This window comes from Corvus brachyrhynchos, unplaced genomic scaffold, assembly GCF_000691975.1.
Source record: "Corvus brachyrhynchos isolate BGI_N302 unplaced genomic scaffold, ASM69197v1 scaffold121, whole genome shotgun sequence".
NCBI lineage: Eukaryota > Metazoa > Chordata > Aves > Passeriformes > Corvidae > Corvus > Corvus brachyrhynchos.
Genome location: NW_008236445.1, coordinates 1,739,283 through 1,756,431, shown reverse-complemented (window position 1 = coordinate 1,756,431; position 17,149 = coordinate 1,739,283). Strand labels below are relative to the sequence as shown.

Here is a 17,149-nt window from a genome sequence, read left to right as displayed (position 1 = left end):
TTTTCCCCTTCTAACCATGTATGACTCTTGATTTTAAGACCAGGAAAAGGCATCACCTCTACTGAAGGCCTGAAACTGGACACTATTATTCATGTGACCTAAGAAATGCTGGCTCTTCTCTTGTTAATACAATTTTGGATGATGTCAGCCATCTTTGGCATCTTTTGCCAAGGTGCACCACTGGCTTGTGTGTGACTCATGCCTAATTTTGAACCCACCAATACAGGAGGTCAGCAATAGCCTTCTGCCACTCCAAGGATTTTTGTTGACTAGACAATATAGGTGCAAGGTAATAGTGCAAGGTAGAAAGAGTAATAGGGTCATGTGCAGTGTTGAAGAAATGTGAAGGGAAAGTAAGGGCTGGCTGAGAAGTTGTCTCGGGAAAGATGAAATGGATGAGGAATGAAAGAAGTGTCAGTAGACTTTGATTGTAGGACACTTCAAGCAAGAAAGATTTAGTAATAAATAATTTTCTTGTAGAAGAATCCCAGGTAGTTTGACCACCACTGGATAAGAAACCGTCATGAAATGGGCTTTGTAAAATAGATTAGAGAACGAGTTTAGAACAAAGATATTAAAATATCCATTGAATGCTTGAGTTCTTCATCTACTTCTTTATGATAATTATAATAATTGTTGAAAAAAAAGAAAAAAATCTATCCAGTTATAGAAAAATACTTATATTTAATAATATAAGAAGAAAAGAGTTTATCAATTATAGTATTATGAGGTCATCAGATTTTGAGACAGATGTCTGTAGAACAAAGAAATATGGTGAGCAATACCTAAGTCAGTACTTAATTGGTTCTATGAGTGGAGAAAAATTGCTAAAGAAAAATGTTTGCTGGAAAAAAACACTGGGTAAAAGGAATAAAGTAGTATAGTTCTATGTGAATTTCAATAAACTACTTGAATAACTATCATTTATTGCTTTAAATATTTATTCCAAAAACAATTTGCAATGAATTGTCACTTAACTTGGAAAATAACTCATGGAACTACAAAGACTGACACTTTTGAGCAATTTATTGAATGTAGATGTCTACTAGTCCTCCACAGAGTTCAGAGTTATCATCTAATCATAGTTGTTAACAATCAAAAAAATTTCCCAAACCTTAAACTATATGCTTGTGTTCTTATGCAATAGGGTGTTGCACATAATCACAGAGCTGACATAAAGAAGGGCAAAACCCCCACCCTAATTAAAAATAAAAGCAGATAAAAATAACAGAATTGTTTACAGATCCTAAAAAATGCAGGTAATAAGGCATTTGGACAGAACCACAAGAAGGACAGAAAATAGAAACAGGCACTGGGGTGAAAGTACACAATGAATCAGGGAGGAGTCACCAAACAAGAAAAAGTTGGCTGTACATGCAGGAGTGTGTACAGAGCATGAAGCCCTGGGGCAATGCTGGTTAACCAAACCTGATCTACAGCATTCAGCACAGGCTCTATCAGTGGTTAAAATAAAAGAAACAGACAACACCTCCCACAAAAAATAGGCAAGTAAGTAAAGTAAGTAGGGCATTCAGTGCATGATTGGCTGATACTAATTCTCAAGCTGAGACTTAGCAGGAAATGAGCTTCAAATAAGCTTCAGTAGTTGGCATAATCAGACTTTTATCAGTTGCAACTTCTCTGGGTTTGGCTTGCACACAACCGCTGTCTGAAAGGATCCAACAGGGAAAGGATGATTGTATCTGTTCTGGTCCCACCACCTGCTCTAAGGATGGATTCCCACTTCTCCAGTCAGCGAATTGTGTTCTACAACTTGATGCATGCCCCCTCGAGCAGCCTGGCCCTATCTATAGCACTTGGATATCACAGATGCAGCAGTTATCCCTTGCAGCCACTTACTCCCAGGCATCTTAAACACTGGTGTATTTGTGCAGGATGCCAAGGGTGTGTTTGCATAAGGAGTTATGTATTATGACAGCTCGCTGCCTGCTAGGAAGGAGTTTGAAGGCTGGGCCAGGTGTAGGTGATGGGAACTGGCTTGCTTCTGCCCATAATGCTTATTGGAGCAGGCCATGAGATGGTTTTATCATTGAGTCAGTTCCAGGTTTTAGCTGGGTGGATACTAAGTCGCTCCATGAAGGATCCAGCATGTGCACGTGGGCAATAGGAGCAGGCCCAACTGACAGCTCAGATGTACCCAGAACTCATATTTGCCAGGTACTTTAACTCAGTCTTACCACATGGCAACCCTTCAGAGTGAAAACAGGCACATCTCATCGAGGAAAACAAATGTTCACAGTCTTCACTGCAGTATGGAAACCTTCTTTCTCCTAATTTTCAAGTCTCCTCATCTCATCCAGAGTACTATAAATATTTACAAGGTTTTCCCATGTGCCTACAGAATGTAAATACTGGACTCGCAGAGAAATAATTTAACAAGATTCAGACCCAGGACATGCCTTTTTAATATCAGTATAAAAATAGCTGATAATATTCCCAATCTTATTATCCAGGGACATTATATCTGTGGCAGAATTTCTAGGATGAAATTAGATAAGAAAAAACATGAACTGAGTGGTGAGACCACTCTGCAGTGTCAGCATGCTTTGTGGACAGAACAAGCTCCCTGAGTGCTCAACACGCAGGTTGAAGGTTCACCAAGTTAGATCTGAGGGGAAGAACAAGGCTCTGCACCTTCTTTGTGTCTTGGCTGAAGGAAAGGAAGGAGGGAGCAGAATGCAAAGGATGGACTAAAACTTCCCTCAGTGCACTGCGGTTCAAGAGTTCCTTGATGCCTTTGCAGCTGTGCAAAGGTGGTGTAGGTTTTCCATTACTCTCCTGAGGGTAACAGTGGTTCTCTGCAATGAGCTGGCATTTAAAGCCAGACTGACTGGCACTTCATGGTATGGCACCACCAAGCCATGTACAGCATCTGAATTGGCACAGTGTGTGCTCTGTGAGACTTTCTGTGCCTTGCTTCTTTTTACAAAGCCTTTTTCTACTTGTGATGCACTGCTAAAAGTCTCTTCCTGAAGACAGTTCTTTTCCTTCAGAGTGGGACACTCTTCATTTTAAAGGTTGAAATCATAACATGGAGTTGTTCTGTTTGCTTTTTTTTTAATAATTTCAGCACATGCACATGCATTAAAAAACTAAGACTCAGATCACTATGCTGAGGGAGAGCTCAACCCCACCTTCTCAACATCCTGGATAAATCCTTTCTCTACCAGGCTACTTCGGGTTCAAATGCTCCTTGCTTCTGTTTCTGGAGCCGTGCCACTATACGATATGCCAGTTGTTCGTTTCTCTGTGTGACTCCTAGCCTCATGGTTAGATTACCTTTTCAGAGAAGGCAGATGTGGATTTGAGCCTCCATCAGGTTCAGGAGAAAAGGAGGAATACATCCCAGGTCCTGGTGAGTGTCCTATTATTTGTATAATTTGACACAGAGTGGGTAACACCTTCATCATGTTTGCCTTTGGAAGTACATAAAAAAAATTACAAAGTTCATTTGCTGTTTTTATGGAACCTCACTTTATTGCAGTTTGTCTTATTTTTAGATCAAGTACTGGATTGGGGTCTTTGTGGAGGTGAAGCAGATGGAAGGAATCAGGTTGGTGTGATGCTTGGGATATGTATGGGAAGTCAATCCTCATAAAGCAAATTAAAACCAAACAAGGTGATTGGTGAGTCTATGTGATTTTGGGGGTAGGGAGCATAAAGCAGACTTGCTCTTGCAGCATTGGATACAGAGCCACAAATTTGTTCCCAATACTGCTTCCAGCCCGGGCCCTCTTAGGTAGAAAGAAAACGGATCAGTTCTGAAGGATGTCTCTGTTTGCCTTTCATTTCACATGCACATCTCTGGTGTGTCTGTGGCACTTGGCACACTGTAGTCTTTCATCATTCCACAACTTGGCTTCCTGTGGTGTGAAATCATTAGCTGTCAAACTTGCCAGGATTAGCTCAGCTCTGTGATGCAGTGGGGAGACGTCCCTGTAGAGTTCAAAAGCAGTGCTGCCACCTAGACAGCAGATGCCATGTCAAGCGGCACTGGCAAACTAGGATATGGACTTTTCTCTCCTCTGACCATCTTAGCACAACACTCAAGATATCTCTATTATATTGTCCATTTCTTGTGATCTTGCTGGAAACAAAATCTACATTCCTTAAATTTGTGTATTGTATATGTTGTTGTCATGAGTTGTTATATGGGTGTGGCAGTTTAATGAAGATGTGGTGAGGAAACAACTATTTCATAAGGCAGTAAGAAATGCTGTAAGATGATCTTCTGTCTTTCATTGGAATCTAGTGTGTTATTTATCAGTGAAAATGCCATTGCAGAACAGGTTCATACAGGAAATGAAACTTCAGTGAAAGTAGATGTCAGATAAAATCAACATTCAATTTAGCTCACTCTGTGTAAAAGGAAAATATCCACAGGCTCAGGGACATGCAAAATCTTTTCTGGTTTGGGGCTTAAATTAACACCTAACTGAAATGGCTGTCCATATGCTTTAGTGATTCAGTGTACCAAAACTAAATTTATCTTCTAATTAAATGAAATAGTCAAAACCTAGCATTTAACCTGTCTTAATGAATTCCTAAAGAAGGGGCAGTGTTTAATAGCCTCTTTTGACTTAGTTGTGGTAAGAATGATAAAGGAAAGGAATTTAAAACTAGTGACTCTAAATGAGGGGTTTTTTTCATTTATAAGTGCAATTGAAGTAATCCTTATTTGTTTCAAAGTAATTTTGAAGGTGATGGAAACAGGTTTTTAACCAGGCCAATTGGATAATCTCAAAAAGGGGTAATGATATAAAATTACCACTCCCTCCTCCAACACAAAGCAATTATTAAAATTTGTTAGCCTGACTGCTTGGGATTTCATGTGACTTCTTACTGCAGAGGCAGTGAACCTTACCAGCAAATTCCAATTAATAAAGAGGGCTTATTTTTGCTGCTGTACTTGATGGTCAGCTTTGTCTAAAGATAGAAAATCCATTTGAAAAGATTATAAAGCATGGTGATTCAGTAGATGTGCACTTGCTCCTTTCCACTGAGCTTGATTAGCCTTTTATACCTCACAATAGTTTGTCTAAAAAAATTGGCAAATTTGAGGGAGTTTAGCATTTTGCATTTACAACAAAAGCCCTTGATATGGAAAGCCCATCTTGATTTGCTGTAATGCCAATAGCTCCCAAAGCCATGAAATATAGTTTACCAAGATACAAAGGAACACAAAAATTCTTGAAAATATTGAACACATCTGCAAACACTGAGGAATAATAATAAAAAAAACCATTGGACATTTAATGTCAAAAATGTGCTGGGAGGAGCCTATTTCTCCCCTCTTCTCTGAACAGCATATCCATTCACTCCATCTGCTTTCCTCCCTACTCAAATCAACATTATTGCCCTACAGGATATAAGCTGTTTTTTCACCTCTCTAGGTCTCTTGGCCATTCCACAAGTGATATTAGTGTTAGGAGTCATACTGATTTCATCCCAGTCCTAGTAGAAAACACCACAGCTTTTGTCTCATCAACACATGGAATACAAAGGGTTTCCCTGTGCTTACATATTCAGCATTGCCAGGATCCATGCTTCAATCGTCTCTGGCCAGCTGGCATGGACTAGTCTTGTTCTTACGACTGAAGGCTCATAAACAAGCTTGCTACATCCCAGCTATTTATTGGGAAATAGTGCATGGCTTTTTTAAACTCTGGGCCTATGTTTAGGATTTGTTTGGGAACTGGTCAGGGCCTGAACCATACCAGGGATTGTTTCACTTCTTTAACAAGAGAAGGCAAAATCACAATGTCAGCATCAGTCAGCCAACAGAGACATAACCAGGTGGACATTTTAAGATCTTCCTGGATCTCTTTCTGGATCCACAGTCTCCTCTGGAGCTGGTGGGGCACCTACTTGTGGGGAATCTTAATTTCTCTCCTCCCAGCACAGGCAGTGGCAGTACAAGTGCAGAGGGGACCCCTCAAAAAATATTTCTTCAGTATCCTTGTCCTGTCTGTGAAAAAGGGAGCCTGGCTTTTGTTGTACAGGTACAGTGTTGCTTCTTTTGTACAGACAGTGGCTTTATTGTCTGTCCCTTTTGGGAAATCAAAAATTTCCCAGGGGTCAGAGACTGAAAATTTTTATTCAGCAGGGAAAACAGCACAGCAGAGGGGTTAAAGTTTAGAAGATTCATTTCAACTAACACCTTTGAAAATCTGGCAAAATCGTATGTGTTTTCTAGTAAAAGATACTATTTCCTTTATTTCAGAAAGAGCAGGTTAACAGCCTGATATTTCCAACCCAATGCAAAGAGATCCTTAAGAGAGCTGAGGTGGCACTTTACTTAAGTCCCACGCAAATCTGACTCTCTGAGATTTATTTCTGTCAACTGACAGCCACAAACTCCAAATCGTGAAACTGAAGTGTAAAAAAAATCTCTTTCCTGTATTGCAGAATAGATTGCATAATATTAAGCTTTCAAGATTTCTATTCCTAATTTAATTGTAGCCTTTTTTTTTTTTTAAGTTTTTGTCAAACAGCAAGAAGGGCAGAGTTGCCACATCCTTGCAATATTAAGCTTTCAAGATTTCTATTCCTAATTTTATTGTAGCCTTTTTTTTTTTTTTAAGTTTTTGTCACACAGCAAGAAGGGCAGAGTTGCCACATCCTTGAATCTTGTGATGAGGTATGTAGGTCAGCTGAGTCCTAGTGTGAAAAAGAAAACAAAGCATTTCCAGTTTATGCCAAACACTTCTCCTAATTGTAGCACATTTAATTCATCATGGGACTGTCAGATTTCAGGCAATAGAATAAACGGGCTTTCAGAGATGCTGATGGCTCCAAGTGTGACCCTTTTTTTATTGAAACAGTTTTTAGTTCTGTTTGTTTGTTACAGAGTATTTTCCTCAGTGTTGTTTTTATGCTGAACTGAGACTTGGCAATGTTCTCCTTTGGAATGTTACACTGTCATGTAAGGTCAAAAGGGAAAATGCCAGTCGGTGTTTCCCAGTGATTGTACACATGTAACATTATGTCCTTTCACTGAACTCAGTTTTTATTTCTGAGAAATAACTGTTATTTTAGCTTGCACCACCGCAGATATTATTAGTCATAAACATATGCAGCTGCTTATGTCTTATGCTCCATAGTCAAAGAAAAATACCTATTAACCTTGTCATAAAATATTATCAATTCTAACTTTTCAGAACCAATCTTCCTTCCTTCCTTCCTTCCTTCCTTCCTGCCTTCCTGCCTTCCTGCCTTCCTCCCTGCCTGCCTGCCTTTCTTCCTGCCTTCCTCCCTCCCTTCCTCCTCTCATATTGGATTTTTCTGGGGGAATGGGCAGATAGGGAGGAGTGTAATAGCAAGGCCTAGACCTTGGACAAAGCTTTGGCAGTGACTGCCTGTATAACTGGTTCAAGTAGAGCTCTCTCATGCCTTTTGCTTCTAAAATAGAGATGAAAAATTTTACTTTTATCTGTAAATTCTTTAAGGAGTATCTGTATACAAATCTATTATTGCCTCTGCTAGAATGCCTCCAAGTAGTGTTTAGAAGCTTTTAGAAGAGAGGATTGGATCAATTCATTCTTTGACTTATTTTGAATCTCAGCCTTTTGAATGACAGAAATGCAATGCCCATTACCTTGGAGATGGACACATCTGCAAATCTGTTAAGTAACAGAGTACTGCTTGCACAAGCTGTAATTTAAAGGTTGAAAAACCTTGCATCATCCCTGAAATATAAAACCACGGATGCTCAGTTTTCCAACACTGCATTTTACAAAGATCTAAGCCAACTCCTTAAGCAAGCCCTTATGTAGTCCTGCTCAGTCCTTTTGAAGGGAAACTCAGTGTATCTTCTTTATTTCAGTATTAATTTGTCTGAATAGAGACAAATTAAAAACTAAGAATATATCTCTCTTGTTCTGTTTGATTACTGGAATGTCAGTAGGAAAGGAATCTTCTTCATTACAAAATAATCTCCCTTTCACACATGACCTAGTCTGAGCACATTTTTAACCACTTTGCACTTTCCTGGTGCTATATTGCCATAGGTCTCTAGCTGCAACAGCCTGTTGGTTTATATCAGAGGTGAGATGTCATAGGACTCTAACTCCCTATGATAATTGTGAGGGTTTTAATTCTTTCTGAAATGTCCTTTAAATCCTATTAGAGAGGGAGGTCCAGCTACAAAATCGCATCACACATCTCAATTCTTGACAAATGATCTTGGTGTGATTACTCCTGGCATTCATTTACTGTAGGAATGTCATTAACCACAAATACAGGAGGCTTATTTTTTTTATTATGTTAAGGTACTATGTTTATACCAAGCAAACCCACCAGTGAGTTTCAGTGAAGCGCAATGCACTCGGGATGGGCAGGTATGGCCCAGTAAATAGCCCTGTATACACGCCAGCTCTGGTCCTACAAGCAATAGGTCTGTGTTAGCATGGCAATGGCCCAGGGTAAGTACTGCTACCTCTGAGGAAGGGCTAATTCCCCTAAGTGTAGTGCTACATTGACACTGCATTATATTGCAAATAGTCTAAACCAAGCTGAAATACATTTACACAGTGATGCATTTCAGATACATGCACACCCAGATACATGCAGCAGATAGAAACTGCTCATCTCCAAAAGTGTAGTTACACTACAGTGTTGGTGAGCCTTGTGTTTATCCCAGGTTCCAACACCTTGTATTGCAGACAGACTTGTCTGATGTGGAGCAGAGTGGTTCCTGCTGGGGGTGGGGGATATAACTGAGAACTGCTTTGCACTGGAGTACACATTATATAAAATGGATATAGTCCTGTCTATACCCCAGCCCTGCAATACAGGAGCCTTCATGCTTTGGCTGGGGTAAGGAAGACAGATAAACCATGTCCACCCCACATTATAAAAACACTATCCTTTGTTTGAAAGATTCCTGGATCAAACACCCATTTCTGCATGATGTGGCCATTTCAATTTTCCCTCCTTTGCTAAAAATAATCAATTTTTTATTTAGGTACCAGTGCGAGGTGGGTGGTTAGAAATATCTTGATTATTGAACAACTTGCAAATGGAATACAAATAACTTTCATTGATTTGGATGGCAAAAGCTAGGCCTCTGACTTCCGAAATTTAGCTTAAAACTGGAAATCAGCTCCCTTGTTGCTACATTTTGCAGTGAAGTCATAATTGTGCATTTGACATTAGTCTGTTGCCATGGATAGTAGGAATCAGGGTAGGATGTGATGACATTAAAAGGTCACTTCAATCTCTAATAGCTGTGGTTCTGGAAATGACTAATGGCATTGTGCAGCTACAAATGTAGAGCTGGAGCAACATGATGAACTGTAACTGACTTGTATAAGCATAAATACCTCTGAGACTTAGAAGAAAGGATGACAGAACCCTATTAAAAAGTGAATGGACTTATTTTTTATTTTGTTCCTTTCTGAGAGAGATTGCATACCTGGTCATTGGAGAGCGTCATTTCATTGGTACAAAAATGTAACAGCAAACTGGGTGTATCAATAAATGTTATTTCTGGTATAAATCTATGATTGTATTTAAACAATTAACTCTAGGTAATTATTTACAGGGGATTTACTGGGACTTGGATTCTCAGCTGATCACAGGAAATAAGGGAAAATGTTTATTTTCAGAAGGAGATATTTGAAGTGTCTAACTGAAACCACAGAGTTCCTGCTTGATTTGGAACAGTTGGGCTTGATCTGGCAGAAGAACATGACCGAGTAATTCTGAATTGTTAACACAGTCCTGGCGGTTATGTCAGAAAATCTTTAGGGGAGGGGAAGGAGATGGAGCACAGATTTCTACTACAGCAAAAACTATTAAAACCAAAAGAAACAGAATATGAAAATCCTAAAGGCTATTTTGTAGAACTTCTGTGATGCTCTAATATAAACTTTTTATTTACTCATGCAGCTCATCAGGAAATAAAAAAAAAATTATTTAAAAAAAACCCCAAATACAAAGTCTTCCCACCATCCCTCTCCCTTATGTTTTATATTTTCTTCTACTTCCTTTCCCTTCCCTTCTCTTCCCTTTCTCCCTCCTTTGCTTCCTCCCTTCTTTCCTTCCTTCCCTAAATTTTAAAAGTGAGGGCATTCTAGATCTGTCTTTCTATTAAGCTGGCTGTTTCAGCACTTAGTTGTGTAACCATTTTCTATCTGTGATGTGTTTATTAACTATCCGGTGTTGCCACATGTTTCATTGCACATTTTGCATTCCTGAGAACTGTTTGTAGATGGTTTCCTGTGTTTGCAAATCTGGGCAGTCCAGCCCAAGCTGGCATTCACTGCTGCTGAGAAAACGTGGTATCTCCTGGCCATTTGCAGAGGCAGTTGCTCTTTGCCTGCAGCAGGAGAATAACCAAAGGAAGTAAATCCTTTCTTTAATCTCAAGTGCAGAGGTAATTCTTCTCCAATAAAAAGTTTCCTTCTGAGGGTGCAGAACTGCACCACTGGAGCATCTGTCTTGTGTCTTGGCACATGCTAGACATGATCAAAGCAGCAGCTTTTGTTTAAAGAAATAGGAAAGTAGGGTTGCAGAACATCCAGAGATGGGTATATCACCACAAAGCAAGGAAGAATTGCAAGAGCCAAACTATATTAAATGGGCTTTTTTTGGCAGTTTGCTAGTGTGCAAAATAACAAGTTATATCAGGGGACACGGTTGTGGAACAGTTTAGTCAACAGATATTCTCCCCATTTTTCTCCTCCCACAAATTCCTTGTATAGATTTTGGGCATGTAGATTTTTTTTGGCATCCATTTTTCAGTTCTGTAGATAATCAGTCCGGACCTTAAAATAATGTTGCTATTTTCCATGACAATGAGAAGAAGCATTTTTTTACCAATATTTTTCGTTACTCGTGAGACAAATTTAAACTCTGCTATTAAATGACAATGAATAAACCTAGGCATCTGTTCATAAGAAAAAAATTCTCAAAATGAAGCAGATTTCATTCATACTAGTTCTACTTTTATGCAAACATAACATTGAATCAAGCAAAGCATTTCCATAGCATTTCTTTAAACCATTAATTAATTTTATATCATCAGTACAGAGAAGGCAGACATTCTTTCTCAATACACAAATAATCATTGAAATACATATTTTAGGCACCTGTTTTTTTTCTGGAACTTGAGCTCTCAAGTGTTGCATGTGAGTAATTATCAGTATCGGTGATCTCCACATGATTTTTTAATGCCTTGCTAAAAAGCGCTGATGTAACTGCCCAGAACCGTTTTCCTTTTTATACAGGGAGAAGAAAATCCCAAGCACTGTCATCATCAGCTGGCTTGTGTCCAGTAATTCCAATAATTTAAGTGATCAAGAACTGGGCATTAACTTCTCTTATATGTCAGGAGAGCAGGTAATAAAACACAACCAATCAGTCAAAGTGTAGCAGCTCTTTACTCTGTACTCGTGGGAGGAGAGGGTGAGATCACTGGCTCTGCGAAGCTGAAGTAAGTGACCAGCTGACTTCTTTGTTTGCTCGCCTGCGTGCTCTCCTCTGGCAAAGCAAGAGACAGGCACTGCTCCCCGCTACTTCATGAATAAGGGGCTTTCCCATGGAGCCCCTCTGCACAATGAAGCTCAGAGATCTGGTGACAGTTTGTGTCTCCATAATTTCATTTTTTCTTACACCACACCTGAAGAAAGAAACAGGTTAATTAATGAGAAGAGTGATGCACAGCTTTAATTCTCATTGTTATGACTCTGAGCAAGGCCTCACGAGAACACTGAAGTAATTACGTTACATTTCCTTCTGGTTTAGCTACCAGGCCTGGATTTGTTCACAGAAGATTTTACAAGAATTTTTTTGCCGTCTTTAAGACTGGCATTCACCCTTTATGTCTTGGAATAGTTTAGGATGTGTCATTTCAATTCTGAAGAACAGATTCAGGCATTTATTGCTAAGAGACCTCCTATGAAAGAAACGATCGTACCTCCTGGGAGTTTTAAAATTTTTTCTCTCAAAGTTTAATGTGTCCATACTGCATTGTAATGGGCTACTTGATTTTGTGATTTCTTATTCAGGACCCAAAGCAGTCTATTTCAATTTACACATAATATGCATCTTTATAATTTGAGTTCAGTCTTCTTTAGAGCCATAGAAGGCACAGTACAGTAGGTTAACACAAAATGCTATGAACTGAATTCTTAAAATACAAGCCACACTTCTATATATTGTGTGTAATAAGACAGGATTTCCTTTTTCTTGTGCCAAATACGCTCTCATTTAAAGCACAGCTATGAGAAGATGTGTTATCAGTCAAAATTCAGCTTGGTTTTGGATTGTTAATCTAAAAACAATCTAAATGAATTCATCTAAATAAAACAATGAAAGAGGAGTTGTGTCTACTTGTAACTGGAAGTCTGTTGTGATTTCCTCAGTACTTTGAGGAAAACACCAGTCAAGGAGGATTCCTCAATTGCTCCCTTCATTTCAGATAGAAAGGAAAATATGTTAAAGTATGTCCAGTTAAAAACTGCAGAGAGGGGCTTAATACACTGTGGTTACTCAGAATTAAGATTAAAATGCTGCTTGATAGCCCCTGGCTTTTTTTAGTAGCAATTATTCTGAGTGCATGATAATACTTGTAAGTGACTGTGTGTGCTTTAAGCTCTTCACTCCTTGATATGCTCTTGAACTTGTGCCATTTTGGAAGGGCACTAAATCAAAGGTTTTGATGTGGTGAGACAGGACTGACGTTATAAAATTAACATGTCCTGATTACTACCCAAGAAACACAGACTCCCAGACAGTGTACGCTTTTAGAGTTACACTCATCGTTAACTGACATTAAATATACTCTTGTCTTATTAAAATGCTATTAGGGCTGTGACTTAATGATTCACTGTGATTTTATGATAGCCTGTGCTAAATATTTTAAGAAATTTTTAGTTATTAACTAGTTCAGTAGAAAAGGATTGTATTGGCCTAATATATTATTGTATAAGCAGTGTTTTCAGTACTGTTCACTGAATATTGTCAGATACTGGTCTATTTGGTTGTATAATATCACTATGGTTTATCATATGCAAGACTCATTAATAATAAAGTCATTCAGTCCATTAATCCGTTTAAATAACCTAAGAGAAATTTGATGTAGAGACTGAATTAAACACAAGTATGGTCATGCACATGCACACCTGTGTATACAGAGCTCATAATGAATTACTTTCAGAACATTTTAGTTACAAAGATGGAGACCAGCATCCAAAAGCTAAGCAAGACATATAGATAAACTACTTTTTGCTTTAGGTAAGTCTTCAACTTCTAAAAGTGTCTTACAAGGAGCTCTGCATCTAAGATGCTTACATTTTAATCAAGTGCTGTCAAACTTTTTGATGACTAAGAGAGAGATTACACTATAGCTGTTTACTCAAAGAATCCAATGGCAAATAAATTTTACAGTGTTAAAGGATGATGGAAATGATCTGAGAACCATTTGAGAATTCTTTCATGTGCTGCCAGTTTGATGGCCTAATTTGAGTAATGAGCAAATTTTGCTATGCCTTGTATATGGATTCTGCAAATAACTGGGTTTCAGATTTAGCATCACTGCAAGAATCCAGGTTTCTATTATCTGTGATAAATGTATATTACACTGTCAGATAAATTATATTATCCACTTTATCTTAAAAAAATGCATTCTAATATAAACAAAATTCAGAGTGGTTATTGGCTTTTATAGGATGCCAGTGGCCTTTATAGAATGCCAGAGCAAAGATCAAAAGGTTCTTTGTGATCCTAAAATATTATAGGAAAAAATGCACAGATTCATAAATGGATAAGTAGATGATATAAGTAGCCACTTATGGAGGAATCCTGACATTGCTGGAGTCAGTCTTCTTCTTTCTTTCCGTCTTCATTTATCTTTGAACTTTCTTAACAAAAATTTTGAAAACTGTGTTTATGTCTGTGTGTTCAGCTTACTGGAGACAGCGGGATAAGGCAGAGACTGCAAAGAATATAGCCAGGTATGTCTGCTTCTGTCTGTGACCAGCTTACTTCTAAACATTTGAAATACAAATTCCCGATGTCCTCTCCTGCAAAAGCACAGTAGCAGTTTGTCTGTTGAACGTGTTCCTTTAACATTTCATATATGCAATTCCATTTTCACTGTGTCAATTAGCTTCAGTGAATGAATACAGCATAGTGCTGGTCAGCTGCTGTGAGGAATGACACAACTCTTGGTTCTTAATTAAAATAATTAAGAACAATTTATTAGAAGGACAATCAGTAAAAAAAAATTGCAAGTACAAAATAATTAGGGATCCAAGAGAATTAAAGCCAAAAAACTGTGTCCGCAGAGATTAAAGACTGGTCGGCCGAACCAGCTCAAAGTCCTCAATGCAGAGAACCTGCAATGCTGGGGTGAGTTCAGTTAATCAGAAATAAAGGTAATTAACATTGTCTCTGCAGAGAAATAAAGGCCTGTGCTCCCAGCATTGGGCTTCCCCAGCACCTAGTCTGACGTGAATGGCACCTCTGATCTGCTTTCCAGCAGTTTTATAGAGTCTGGGTCCCGCCCATGACTGCCCACTGCCCAGCCTCCATGGTCTTGGATGATTGGTGGAGTCTTGAGGTGAGGTAATCTCAGTCTGCCAATGGCTCGCTGTTGTCTTGGGGAAAGATGTTATCGGCTCCAAAGGTGGGAAAAGTCCTCATTAAAATTCCAGGTTGCCATTATGCTGAGTTGTAGGCCAACGGCCAGGTTCTAAAAATAGCTCTCTGCCAGTTAGAAGATCTGCTTTTTGGCAAAGTTCAAAACTCACTTAAAACTTACAAAGGTTAAGAACACTTGGTAAAAGGTCTAAAACTGGGTTATAAATATTTCAGAGAACTCTTAAAAATGGGGTAATTAACTTGGACACATACAGGAATTAAGACATTGTGGGTTTTTACACTTTTTAGGGACTAAAGAGGGAAACAAACTGGTGGAACTTTTATTAACAAGGGATTTTTAAGGAGGAATCATGTAAAACACTAATCAGGGGAATAACTTGGGAACTTAATAACTCTCAGCTGGGTTGAGGGTAATTTGAATAAGCAATAATTAAACAATTAACAATTAAAAGTTAAAACACTTAATATGCAAAGGCTAACACTCAATCTGATATATGACACCTGCTTAAAATCCAGTCTGTCTGCAGAAGATATTCTACGCTGCCAAGACTTGTGTGATATGTGTGATATTAAACGCAGGAAAGCAATTGCTATCCTCCTGATGTGTAGCATAAAGACATACTCGAAAGAACTCAGCTGAATAACTCTTGCTTTACAGCAGTTATTCACCCAGAAAAAAAAATTAAATGTGTGAATATTCCAGATTACAGTATTAGTTGGAATTTTACTTGATCAAAACAAAGTAGAATATAAAGGCAGCCTATTTGAGGAATTTTTTTTAACAAGACAGGGAAATTTATCATGAGGGGTTTTCTGGTAGAGGAGACTGGCTCTAGATGGAGAAGATTTAAAGAAGTGGACAGAACAGCACAATGGAGAGGAAAAAAATGGGTTCTGTGGGAAGTCTCCTCCAAAATCTGCACTGTCTTGAGGCAATGCCATTACTCTGTTGAGATTGATGAGATTTTTCTCTTGGCTTTACAGCAGCCAGGATCTCACTCCTGATGCTTATCACTCATGCTTGACCTTTCAGGCAAGGAAGTCATTGCAATTTACAGTACCTCAAAAAAGAACCTTTGCCATATGACTATTGGGCAGAGTATGAAGAGTCTTTATGTGTCAGAAAGGCAGAGTTATGCTTAATTCACCTGAAGTGCATCAAAGTCAGATTTCTGTATCAGATCACTCTGTTTACAGAGCAGAAGGAAAGCTGGGCATGTCTGGATTTATCCCACATGTTGACTCACAGCTATCCTATTGAGAGCCAAAACCACTCCTAGTAACACTTCCAGTCACTAACAGCAACTGCCAGCCAGCAAAAGTAGATAACAAGAGGTAAACTTTCAGTCTGCTTTAGCCTGAAACTTGAATCTTGGTAGAAAAGGGATTTTATCTGTTGGACGTAGTAACTGGAGGCACATCAGGCATCCTCTATTCAGTGGTCAAGTCTTCAAAGGATTTGAGAGCAGTGGAAGTTCTTGCATCTGGAAAGCTCTCCTGAGCTACACTCTTCAGTGCCAAAATTGGTAAGTCCATGTTGTAGCAATAAGCTTACCTGAGGAACTTGAAATGGGAATTAAATTGAAATTAAAAAAAGAAACATCTGTGCTTGACTTGCAGTGTTTTCCATATAATCTCTGTTTAATTTACAAGTAGAATTTCTCCTGTACTCCTGCCATGTGTAATGTGGGCTCTGATTATCCTGAAAAGTCTTTCTTCTTATTTCAGCACCATCAAGAAACTCTTCAGCCATGTAGCTAGACTACTAAAAAGTTCCATTGACACAAAATCCAGTGCCTAAATACTTAGCAGAGTTGGAATAATAGGATAAATTGAATGCATGCCAGTATCTTCTGACACAATTTCAAGCAGAGATGTTATTGAACCTCTTAAGGATGTGTTTAACAATACCTGTATTCATCACCTTTTAATTGTAAATGAAGTATGAGTGACACTGTTTTATTATATTGCAAGGAGATTTTCATGCTATTTAACATGTGTCTTCTCCTCTAAAAGATGACCATAATTATAAGGATTGGGATGACCACCTCATAAGGGAAAAAGGACTAAGCTAGACACTACTTGTCCTATGGAATTTATTTATTTTTTAAACAATTTTCAAAAATCTTTGCAGAAATATATAGTATCCCACTGATAGGTTTAATTTATTGGCAACTGGCACTGAATTCCTCAAAACCTTTCCACCACCAAAGGTTTTACTTTACAATTGCATTTATATCTTGGCCTATCTAACCTTCATTGTACATATCATGCACAAACTTCCTTCAGGAATGTGGACAGTAGGTTTATGCACCTATCTGATACTGGGTCTTTGAGCTGAGCTTAGCATATGTTCCTATTGAATTTAGAAATTGTGCTTGTAGTCATTAATTCTAACTTATTGAATATATTTACCCAGTAGATAGAAAGTTATATTTTCTTGGATCTGGAACAATAGTCTAAGTTACCCCCAAGCTTCAACAGGTTTCAAGTTTGGTTCAGATTTTGACTTGCATTCCAC

General features: G+C 38.4%; 1 protein-coding gene across 6 annotated transcripts in view; it reads left to right on the top strand.

Annotated features, from left to right (window-relative positions):
* Positions 1 to 15,918: 15,918 nt before the first annotated feature.
* Positions 15,919 to 17,149, top strand: part of SCEL (sciellin) — a 69,853-nt gene continuing 68,622 nt past the window's right edge. For 4 of the 6 annotated variants that reach the window (XM_017725806.1, XM_017725809.1, XM_017725808.1 and 1 more), the window contains exon 1: positions 15,919 to 16,154. The gene's annotated coding sequence lies outside the window, so the exon portion shown is untranslated. The remainder of the gene's footprint in view (positions 16,155 to 17,149) is intronic. The other 2 variants (XM_017725805.1, XM_017725804.1) reach the window with 1 other exon arrangement.